The following is a 12,877-nucleotide window of genomic DNA, read 5'->3' as shown; positions in this document are numbered from 1 at the left end:
CCTCCCCAGGTAATTCTTTTATCAACCACTCCCAGCAACATTGCTTTAGACCAGTGATTTCTTTTTTAAGACAAGCTTGAAGATGTACTATTATGGGCTCGATTGTATTCTCCCAAATTCATATGTTGAAGTCTTAACCCCAGTACTTCACAATGTGAACTGTATTTGAAGATAAGGTCTTTAAAGAGGCAATTAAGTTAAAATGAGGTCATTAGGTTGGATCCTAATACAATACAACTGGTGTCTGTATAAGAAGAAAGAATTAGGACACAGAAAGGTGTAGAGGGAAGACCACCTGAAAACAGGGAGAAGAGAGCCATCTCTGAGCCAAAGAAAAAGACCTCAAAATAAACAACCTTGCCGGCATCTCAGTCACAGACTTGTACCTCCCAGAACTGTGAAAAAATAAATTTCTGTTGGTTAAGCCACCTAGTCTATGGTACTTTGTTATGGCAGCCCTGGCAACTAATACATGTATCTTCCCCTGCTAATTTGTGAACTGGCAAATCTGAACAGCAAGAAGATACTGTAAAGGGTATCTTGTGTGAAAAAGAGATATTATATTTGAAGTGGATGAACCTATACCCTGTTATACAGTGTAAAGTAAGTCAGAAAGAGAAAAACAAATATTGTATGCATGCTAAGTCGTTTCAACCGTGTCCGACTCTTTGCCATCCCATGGACTGTAGCCCATCAGGCTCCTCTGTCCGTGGCATTCTCCAGGTAAGAATATTGGAGTGGGTTGCCACACCTACCTGCAGGGGATATTCCCAACACAGGGATGGAACCCGCATCTTCTTCCGCTCCTACATTGCAGGAGGATTCTTTACCACTGAGCCACCAGGGAAGCCCAGATATTGTATATTAACGCATATATATGGAATCTATAAAAATGGTATTGATGAACCTATTTGCAGGGAGGGAATGGGGACCTAGATGTAGAGAATGGACTTGTGGACACCCTGGGGGAGGGAGAGAGTGGACAAATGGAGAAAGTAGCACTGACATATATACTCTATCACGTGTAAAGTGGATGGCTGGTGAGGGGTTGCTGTACAACCCAGGGAGCCCAGTCTGGAGCTCTGTGATGACCTAAAGGGGTAGGATGGGAGAGGGGAGGAAAGCTCAAAAGGGAGGGGATATATGTGTAATTATGGCTGATTTGCATTGTTGTTCAATAGAAACCAACACAACATTGTAAAAATTTAAAGATTTTTAAAAATTTTAAGGAAACAGTAGTCCTACTCAAATAGTGACTGACTGTTAAGCTTTAGTATTGTTTCAGACTTCAGTACAGAGAGAAGTTGCTGTGGGAGAAGGGGAAGAGTGCAGGAGAGAAATGAGTTCAAATAGAAAAGAAATAATGAAGAGCTGGTAAATGGGAGAAAGGAGGGACATTCCAGAATAGGAAAACCATAACCCTGATGAATGCACTCTATTACAATGACATTATTAGGAAACAGCCACCCCAGGAGGGAAACAATGAAACATGTGCCCACAAACACCTTAAAAGTACATAAAGAGAACAAAGAGCTTTTCTTGCTCACCACTCAGTACTATTAAGGATTAAGTCATAACCTGCTGCAGTCACTGACCAACAGGCAACCCTGAGAGGAAATTAAGATGTTAACAGGATGTTATGTACTTTGGACAAGCAGACTCCTTTGATAGTTAGATTAATATCTCAGGAATAATTTTAATTATTTTTAAATTATTTAATTATAATTATTCTATGCATGGGAAGAGTCTTCCCAAAAGCCCTAAAATCATTACCTTGAGAGGTGTGTTCTGTGTGACTAGCAGTGATTTTTTAACCAAGATGAAAGCTTGACTGTACATATATGTGTGTGTGACTGTACGTATTCCCCAGCCAAAAATCACATATATACTGGCTTCTCCCTCTACCTCTTTGGAATAGCTCCTCAGAGTTACAGAGCTGCTGCCTCCCAGACCATAGTTCTCAATAAGGTCCTTGAATAAATTTAAACCCTCAACTCTTGATGTTGTGCTTTTTTCTTTCAGTCGACAAAAGGTCATAATGATTTTTGCCTCTGGGTCTTTCCTGATCAGAGGGAAAGTTAATTTCTTTCATTCATTTAGTCAAAGACCATTTAGCCTACCTACTACATGTTAGAAACTCAGGTGTAGTCTTGCTATGTGAAGATAATTCACACAAGAGTTGTGCCATCTAAGAATGCCAGTCTATAAGGAAAAAGTTCTAAGCCTTCTTCAAGGCCCAATCAGAGGAAGACACGCTGATACTTTCTTTAGGGGATTTTAAATTCTACAGCCATTGATCTCTCTGTAGAGCTCCCAGGTTTCCAGGCTGGGAACCCACAGGTAATTCCTGTCCTAGCAACCCAAGAAGCACATGTATTTTCAATCACTGTGGCCCCAGTGGGTTGTGGTAAAGAACTATATGTCTCTGACATCCTGACTCTAGCACAGAGCCAGGCACAAAGTAGGTGCTCAATAAATATTGAATAAATTAATTAATGGCTCAATCAAATCTGTCAATAAGAGAAGCCCTCCTAGGGAGTCTAGTACACATTCCCCATCCCTTGCACCCCAGATCCTTTCCAGAAGCAATTTGCTTTATCAGACTCCCTAAGAAGAGGTCATATAAGGTATTGTTTGGGAAATATAGTTAAAAAGTAAAATTTTCCTTCCAATCTAGAAAACCTCTACACTAAGGTAAAAGAGAAAGAAAACAATCTTATTACTGAATAAAACCAGGAGGTGATATCACAGGCAATTCTCTAAAGGGACTACAAAGACAGAGGAAAGTCTTTTATATAACTCAATGGATACAATCCCCTGCATTTATGTGTTCAGGATAAAATTGGTAATTTTATCATATATTTACAGCTGAGGTCAGATTTGCCATTTGGAGTCAAAGGGACAGCTGAAATTAGGCCTGTCTTCTCCCAGGAAGCTGGATGTAGGGCCTTACCTTCTTTGATGGTTATATTTCAGAGATGTGTGCTCAGATCCATAAGAGAACACACTTGAACTATAAGCTGGCAAGAGGTTCATTTAGCATTTGAACTTAGTAGCAAGGCAGCTCAGTTCTCCTGGAAGCCTCAGGACTGGCCTACTTACCTATATACAAGCACCCTGGAGCAGCCCCAGGGGCCACAAGTGTTCTGTCAATCAGGTTTCCCAGTCATGGCCCTGGATGCTAAGGCCAACTTTGAGGAGAGAAAGCTGAAACCTCTTTCTGAAAAGCTACTTGATAGCCCATAAAGCACAATTTTTAAAATCTGACTTGCACTAAAGTGAAGTCACTCAGTCGTATCCAACTCTTTGCGATGCCATGGACCGTAGCCCTACCAGGCTCCTCCATCCATGGGATTTTCCAAGCAAGAATACTGGAGTGGGTTGTCATTTCCTTCTCCAAGAGATCTTCCCAATCCAGGGATTGAACCCGGGTCTCCCACATTGTAGGCAGATGCTTTACCGTCTGAGCCACCAGGGAAGTCTCATTTATGTTGTCTGATTTTGAGCTAACTGATGGGTCAATTTTTCCAAAACTCAATGTCCTTATCTATAAAATGGAGCTGATCCCTTCCCAGAGAGCACATATGAGGAGCTATTAAGTATTTTTGTCACTATGTTTTTAATACTTACCTATTTATTTGACTGTAGGTGCTAATTGTGGCACACGAGATCTTTCATTGAAGTGCACAGACTCTCTAGTAGTGGTGTGCAGGCTTCAGTAATTGCAGCTCAGGCTTAGTTGCTCCACGGAATGTGAGATCTTAGTTTCCGACCAGAGATCAAACAGGTGTCCCTAACATTGCAAGTCAGATTCTTAACCACTGGACCACCAGGGAAGATCCCTATTATTACTATTACTGAAGCAAGAGAGTATAGAGGCTTAAAGCATATACTCTGAACCTGCCTGGCTTTCATTCCAGACTCACTTTATCGAAAATGTGGTATTCCTCAGTTGCTTCATAAATAAAGTATTTAGAAGACAGGAGAGCTTATGTAAGAATGTAATCAATGTTAGCTATTATTTTTTTATTCTCATTAGTGCTTCCAAGACACTAAAGTAAACCTTTCATCTCACTCTTTCCTCTTTTCCTTCTATTTCTCTCCTCACCTTCACCTCCCTTTTGCCCATGGGGATGGGGAAAGAGTGTTACAATTATATCCCACCATGCTTTCAAGTTGTTTCTTTCATTTTTAATTAGGTAGGAACCTCTTGAATTACAATAACTCTAGACAGATTATTATCCAGATTAAAGTCACCTCAAAGCAAATGGACATAATTTGAAAACCTAAAGAAGCAAAAAATTTCAAAATTGCACTTTTTTTTTTCTTGGCAGTTTCTGAACTAAAAGAGAAAAGCTTAGCTTTTCATGGCTATTCACACCGATTAATAATTGACAACACTTTTAACAGAGCCAACTATATCCCCAGAGAGAGAATGATCACTAATTGTTCTTCAAATATATCCCAGCAATCATTCAAGGTCACTGACTGCCACCAAAGATGATGTTCATTATTTATCCCCACTCTAAAGTTCTGGCTTCTTATATGTCCAAATCAAACTTCATAGACAATTTAAATCATGATTACTCAACAAATGAAGGCCTAAGACCTGGGAGTTAACACTATTGGCTCCAGGACACAGCATAATTTTTTAGATGGAGAGACAGTTAATTCCCATCTGCACAGACACTATGAAAGATATTAGGGGCCCAATGCAGAGGTCCAGGTTCGATCCCTGGTCAGGGAAGTAGGTCCCACATGCTGCACCTGAGAGTTCACAGGCGGCAACTAAAAATCCTGCATGCCACAATGAAGATCAAAGATCCCATGTGCCACAACTAAGACCTGGTGAAGCCTAATAAATCAATAGAAGTATTTCTTTAATGCTTAAAAAAAAGAAGAAGAAAAAAGAAACCACGAGGCAATCCTGATTTAGGTAGTTAACTGGGAAGATGATCCCAAGAAACACAATTGGAGAAAGCAAGGCAGGGCTGGGAGGATTGACAAGGATGTGTGTTTCCACATTAACAAATTAAAAGATAAAAAACATACGATTATCTCAGCAGATGCAGAAAAAGCCTTTGACAAAATTCTACATCCATTTATGATAAAAACCCTCCAGAAAGCAGGCATAGACGGAACATACCTCAACATAATAAAAGCCATATATGATAAGCCCACAGCAAACATTATCCTCAATGGTGAAAAATTGAAAGCATTTCCTCTAAAGTCAGGAACAAGAAAAAGGTGCCCACTCTCACCACTGCTATTCAACATAGTTTTGGAAGTTTTAGCCACAGCAATCAAAGAAGAAAAAGAAATAAAAGGAATCCAGACTGGAAAAGAAGAAGTAAAACTCTCACTGTTTGCAGATGACATGATCCTCTACATAGAAAGCCCTAAAGACTTCACCAGAAAATTATTAGAGCTAATCAATGAATATAGTAAAGTTGCAGGGTATAAAATTAACACAGAGAAATCCCTTCTATTTGTATACACTAACAATGAGAAAACAGAAAGAGAAATTAAGGGAACAATTCCATTCACCATTGCAACAAAAAGAATAAAGTACTTAGGAATAAACCTACCTAAAGAAACAAAAGACCTATATATAGAAAACAGTGTTTTATAAAACACTGATTAACGAAATCAAAGATGACACAAATAGATGGAGAAATATACCATGTTCATGGATCAGAAGAATCAATATACTGAAAACGAGTATACTACCCAAAGCAATCTATAGATTCAATGCAATCCCTGTCAGGTTCAGTTCAGTTCAGTTCAGTTCAGTTCAGTCACTCAGTCGCGTCCGACTCTTTGTGACACCATGAATCGCAGCACACCAGGCCTCCCTGTCCATCACCAACTCCCGGAGTTCACTCAAACTCATGTCCATCGAGTCAGTGATGCCATCCAGCCATCTTATCCTCTGTTGTCCCCTTCTCCTCCTGCCCACAATCCCTTCAGAGTCTTTTCCAATGAGTCAACATTTTGCATAAAGTGGCCAAAGCACTGGAGTTTCAGCTTCAGCATCATTCTTTCCAAAGAAATCCCAGGGCTGATCTCCTTCAGAATGGACTCTTTGGATCTCCTTACAGTCCATGGGACTCTCAAGAGTCTCCTCCAACACCACAGTTCAAAAGCATCAATTCTTCGGCACTCAGTCTTCTTCACAGTCCAACTCTCACATCCATACACAACCACAGGAAAAACCATAGCCTTGACTAGACAGACCTTTGTTGGCAAAGTAATGTCTCTGCTTTTGAATATGCTATCTAGGTTGGTCATAACTTTCCTTCCAAGGAGTAAGCATCTTTTAATTTCATGGCTGCAATCACCATCTGCAGTGATTTTGGAGCCCAAAAATATAAAGTCTGACACTGTTTCCCCATCTATTTCCCATGAAGTGGTGGGACCGGATGCCATGATCTTCGTTTTCTGAATGTTGAGTTTTAAGCCAACTTTTTCACTCTCCTCTTTCACCTTCATCAAGAGGCTTTTTTGTTCCTCTTCACTTTCTGCCATAAGGGTGGTGTCATCTGCATATCTGAGGTTATTGATATTTCTCCCGGCAATCTTGATTCCAGCTTGTGTTTCTTCCAGTTCAGCGTTTCTCATGATGTACTCTGCATATAAGTTAAATAAGCAGGGTGACAATATACAGCCTTGACGTACCCCTTTTCCTATTTGGAACCAGTCTGTTGTTCCATGTTCAGCTCTAACTGTTGCTTCCTGACCTGCATACAGATTTCTCAAGAGGCAGACCAGGTGGTCTGGTATTCCCATCTCTTTCAGAATTTTCCACAGTTGATTGTGATCCACACAGTCAAAGGCTTTGGCATAGTCAATAAAGCAGAAATAGATGTTTTTCTGGAACTCTCTTGCTTTTTCCATGATCCAGCGGATGTTGGCAATTTGATCTCTGGTTCCTCTGCTTTTTCTAAAACCAGCTTGAACATCAGGAAGTTCACGGTTCACGTATTGCTGAAGCCTGGCTTGGAGAATTTTGAGCATTATTTTACTAGCATGTGAGATGAGTGCCATTGTGCGGTAGTTTGAGCATTCTTTGGCATTGCCTTTCTTTGGGATTGGAATGCAAACTGACCTTTTCCAGTCCTGTGGCCACTGCTGAGTTTTCCAAATTTGCTGGCATATTGAATGCAGCACTTTCACAGCATCATCTTTCAGGATTTGAAATAGCTCAACTGGAATTCCATCACCTCCACTAGCTTTGTTCGTACTGATGTTTTCTAAGGCCCACTGGACTTCACATTCCAGGATGTCTGGCTCTAGGTCAGTGATCACACCATCGTAATTATCTGGGTTGTGAAAGAAATAGAGAAAAACAACAGAATGGGAAAGACTAGAGATCTCTTCAAGAAAATTAGAGATACCAAGGGAACATTTCATGCAAAGATGGGCTCAATAAAGGACGGAAATGGTATGGACCTAACAGAAGCAGAAGATATTAAGAGGTGGCAGGAATACACAGAAGAACTGTACCAAAAAAGAAAAAAAGATCTTAATGACCCTATCAGGCTACCAACTGTATTTTTCAGAGAACTAGAACAAATAATTTCACAATTTGTATGGAAATATAAAAAAAAAACCTCAAATAGACAAAACAATCTTGAGAAAGAAGAATGGAACCAGAAAAATCAACCTGCCTGACTTCAGATTATACTACAAAGCTACAGTCATTAAGACAGTATGGTACTGGCACAAAGACAGAAATATAGATCAATGGAACAAAATAGAAAGCCCAAAGATAAATCCATGCACTTATAGACACCTTATCTTTGACAAAGAAGCAAGAATATACAATGGAGAAATGACAAGCTCTTTAACAAACTGGTGCTGGGAAAACTGGTCAACCACTTGTAAAAGAATGAAACTAGAACACTTTCTAACACCATACACAAAAAGAAACTCAAAATGGATTAAAGATCTAAATGTAAGACCAGAAACTATAAAACTCCTAGGGGAAAACATAGGCAAAACACTGTCAGACATAAACCACAGCAGGATCCTCTATGACCCACCTCCCAGAGTAATGGAAATAAAATAAAAAATAAACAAATGGGACCTAACTAAACTTAAAAGCTTTTGCACAACAAAGGAAACTATAAGCAAGGTGAAAAGACGGCCTTCAGAATGGGAGAAAATAATAGCAAACGAAGCAACTGACAAAGAATTAATCTCAAAAATATAAAAGCAGCTCCTGCAGCTCAATTCCAGAAAAATAAATGATCCAATCAAAAAATGGGCCAAAGAACTAAACAGACATTTCTCCAAAAAAGACATACAGATGGCTAACAAACACATGAAAAGATGCTCAACATCACTCATTATCAGAGAAATGCAAATCAAAATCACAATGAGGTACCATCTTACGCTGGTTAGAATGGCTGCTATCAAAAAGTCTACAAACAATAAATGCTGGAGAGGGTGTGGAGAAAAGGGAACCCTCTTACACTGTTGGTGGGAATGCAAACTAGTACAGCCACTATGGAGAACAGTGTGGAGATTCCTTAAAAAACTGGAAATAGAACGGCCATACTACCCAGCAATCCCACTGCTGGGCATACACACCAAAGAAACCAGAATTGAAAGAGACATGTGTATCCCAATGTTCATCACAGCACTGTTTACAATAGGTAGGACATGGAATCAACCTAGATGTCCATTGGCAGAAGAATGGACAAGAAAGCTGTGGTACATATACACAATGGAATAATACTCAGATATTAAAAAGAATGCATTTGAATCAGTTCTAATGAGATGGATGAAACTGGAGCATATTATACAGAGTGAAGTAAGCCAGAAAGAAAAACACCAATACAGTATATTAACACATATATAAAAAATCTAGAAAGACGGTAATGATGACTCTATATACAAGACAGCAAAAGAGACAGATGTAAAGAACAGACTTTTGGACTCTTTGGGAGAAGGCAAGGGTGGGATGATTTGAGAGAATAGCATTGAAATATGTATATTATCATATGTGAAATGGATCGCCAGTCCAGATTCGATACATGAGACAGGGTGCTCAGGGCTGGTGCACTGGGATGACCCTGAGGGATGGGATGGGGAAGGAGGTGGGAGGGGGGTTCAGGATGGGGAACACATGTACACCCATGGCTGATTCATGTCAATGTATGGCAAAAACCACTACAATATTGTAAAGTAATTAGCCTCCAATTAAAATAAATAATTTTTCTTTAAAAAGGACATGTGTTTGATGACTGATGACTCCCGAGAGTAGCTAGAGTTCAGTTTTGCTGAGGACCCCTGAGAAGTAGCCTTCAGTATTTATCCACTGACCCTCATCCTTCGTTGGTTAAGGACTGACCTACAGGCATTCAATTCCAGCACATTCATTTCCAGGCTTCATTTCCAGCAGCCTTGCACATGCACTGCACAAACACTTTTGGCTGCATGTCTTCCTTGCTTTGCTTCTCTTGAAGCAAAGAGACATGAACACTTGAGGTGGGAGGCTGCCAGTGTGCACAAGAGCTGTCTGTTGTGGCTGTAGGTGAACTCAGGGCTAGGGTTCAGTAAAAATCTAGCTGGCACTGAATGAATGGAAAAATAACTATTTCATAAACACTGTGTATATCTTAATGTAAAGCCACCCATCTAGAAAATTTACATCAATCTTTTTTACCCACTATCCTATTTAACTCACTTAATATATAATATTCTAAGACCCAATTCCAGAATGTTCTAGAATAGAGATCATGGAGATTTTACTTTGCAATTCTGTTTGTTGAAGTTCCTGGCTTTGAAGAAGACAAACAGGACTGTGGGAGCTAGTGGCTACAAAGAATCTTTCTCAATCATCTTTTGAATGTTTTTTACGAATGTACAGTGACTTTCCAGATCCAAACAGGAAGCCAGCTCTCAGGCTGCAAAAACAACTCTGAACTTCTCAAGTCTTCCAAAAGCCCAATCAAGTGAAACAAGTAATTAAGCACTCACACAACCCACATCCTGGACACTCCACCTTGCTCACCATTCCATTCATGCATCCATCATATTTGCTTTCCTCCTACAAACACTGTGACTTTATGTTTCCACAGAGCTGCTGCTCCAGGAGGATCACAGGACTGTACAAACAACTCCAGAATTCTAAATAGCTTCTCTTTATCCCTCACAGCTTCTCCCAAACACTGTGGGCTAGAAAAGTAGAGGCCCATAATTTTGGTGCCAACATGTAATATTTTTAATCAGTCTCAACAAGTCACACAGGAATTTCTTGGGAGAATGTCAACCTTTATATCTTACATTTTTCCACATTAATAATGGCAAGATTAGCCTCAAATCAACTAATAAATACAAAAAAAGTAATAAAAAACTTTCTTATCAATTGTTATCAACTCCAGCTCTCTCATTTTGTAACAGTTTTAATTTGACACCTTAAATTAAAGCAAAGATTCTCAGGTCAGGCTCAGAGTCTTCAAAGATACATCAAAATTTGACCAGAGCTTAGCACAAACCCCTGGTCAGAATGAGACCTTAAATAAACATGAGGAACTCTGGGAAGTCAAGTACATTCTCAAAATGACCTCCAAACCAAACCAAAGATGACCCTCTTTATGAGCTACTATTCTGGGGCAAAATAAAAAGGTGAAATGTGTCCTAAGGATTCAACTTTTAAATTATTCCAGTTTGAACAGTTTCTTTTTTATTTTTTTTACTTTATTATAGTGCCAAGAGGAGATCATTTTATTCAGGTAAACTGGAATCTCCTAACCAGTCATAATCACAAATATAAAACTGCTGAAAAATGAACGCCAAACATTCTCAGGACCCACGTTTTAGGATTACTTTCAAGGAACAGAATTTTCAGAATCATGTGAAAGCCAGGAAACCTTGAGCAAAGAGTTTACTAATGGCACCTCTTCCTTGGCTACATTAAAAACAAAAAAAAAAAGAAGAAGAAGAGGGAGGAAGACCAAAGAACATAAAAGGGAAAAACAAAAGCAAAAGACTTGTGAACATGCCAGGTGCAGACTGAGGAAGGTTTGAGTGCAGTTAAAGCAGAAGCGTGGTTCTTGCTTTGGCAGCATACATACGAAAATTGGAACAATACAGAGAAGATCTGATTCATTTGAAAAGACCATGATGCTGGGAAAGATTGAAGGCGGGCAGAGAAGGGGATGACAGAGGATGAGATGGTTGGATGGCATCGCCAACTCAATGGATATGAGTTTGAGTAAACTCCAGGAATTGGTGAGGGACAGGGAGGCTTGGTGTGATGCAGTCCATGGGGTCACAAAGAGTTGGACACGACTGAGTGACTGAACTGAACAGAGAAGATCAGCAAGGCCCCTTCCCAAAGATGACATACAAATTCATGAAGCATTCCATATTTTTAAAACAGACTTATGGTTACCAAGGACAAAGGCAGGGGAGGAGAAAGAATAAAGTATGAGGTTAGGATTAACATATACACACTACTATATATAAAGTAGATAACCAACAAGGACCTACTGTATAGCACAGAGAACTATAATCAATATAGTGTAATAATCTATAAGGAAAAGAATCTGAAATATATATACATACACACACACATACATATATATTCACACACGTATGTATGTATAAATGAATCACTGTGCTGTACACCTGAAACTAATACAACATTGTATCAATAAATCAACTATACTTCAGTAAAAATAAAATAAAAGTATTTTTAAAAAGCCGAAGTGTGGAATGATCCTCAGCAACCATGAGGACCTTGGGAAGTGCTTAAAAATAGAAGTGGTGGCCATGAATAAGAAATGCGGTCACAGTTGCTATGGGGGAAAAAACAGCAAATATTCCACTGAATAGACTCAGACACTTTAACAGGCAGATTTCTACCTTATGGGAACTTTCTCTGTTTCCTTCTGACTGTACCAAACCCAGGATTGCCCATTTAACAAAAAGTTGTTCAACCACCCATTAGTCTATGAGAGATCGCAATACGTATTTTGCGAGGCAAAGAAGTAGAAGGTTCTGTCCTTGTTCTCAAAGTGATTACAACTGGTGACTGGGTTGATAAAACTCAGAAAGAAAAAATTCAGCTTCCCTGGTGACTCAGCAGTAAAGAATCTGCCTGCTGTTGCAGAAGATGTGGGTTTGATCCCTGGGTCAGAAAGATCCCCTGGGGAAGGAAATAGCAACCCACTCTAGTATTCTTGCCTGCAGAATCCTATGGACAGATGAACCTAGCGAATCCAAGGGTGTGACACAACTTAGTGACTAAACCACCACCACCAAGAACAAATGAGCACCTCCAAGCAATCCCAGGCTGCTGGGTTCCAGACTGAACACAGCTTGGAATGGAAGGGAGGAGTCAGTAGCTCACAGAGACTTTTTCCAACCTGGGATAAGACTGGCTGCTCCTTATTTACCATTTACCTTCTCTGAACTTCCATCTCTGTACAATGAGAAAGCTAGGGTGTCATGAGAATTTTATAAAGTTGATAGCCCAGAGTAAGAACTGAGTAAAAACCTACTTTTATCATTATTTGCAGTAGCAGCAGCATCAATATAATTATTAAGTAATATCTCCTAAAAGAAGAATTTCCCAAAAGGTAGGACAGTGTTTTGTAAGTCCCACCCTGGGAATGAAATGCACTTGCTTACTGTTATCAATAGTATTTAAGAAAACTGACTACTTCATGAATTAAACAGTTGTTTATTCCTTGTTGGGCATCCCTGATGGCTCAGTTGGTAAAGAATCTGCCTGCAATGCAAGAGACCCTGGTTCGATTCCTGGGACAGGAAGATCCACTGGAGAAGGGATAGGCTACCCACTCCAGGATTCTTGGGCTTCCCTTGGGGCTCAGCTGGTAAAGAATCTGCCTGCAATGTGGGA

The 12,877-nt window shown here is 39.7% G+C and overlaps 1 pseudogene; it reads left to right on the top strand.

Annotated features, from left to right (window-relative positions):
• Positions 1 to 11,289: 11,289 nt before the first annotated feature.
• On the top strand, positions 11,290 to 11,385 carry LOC138989297 (U6 spliceosomal RNA; annotated as a pseudogene).
• The last annotated feature ends 1,492 nt before the right edge of the window (positions 11,386 to 12,877 follow it).

The sequence above is a fragment of the Bos mutus genome, chromosome 9 (genome assembly GCF_027580195.1).
Source record: "Bos mutus isolate GX-2022 chromosome 9, NWIPB_WYAK_1.1, whole genome shotgun sequence".
Lineage (NCBI taxonomy): Eukaryota > Metazoa > Chordata > Mammalia > Artiodactyla > Bovidae > Bos > Bos mutus.
Note: the sequence above shows the minus strand (reverse complement) of the source record. Positions and strands in the feature narration are given on the sequence as shown.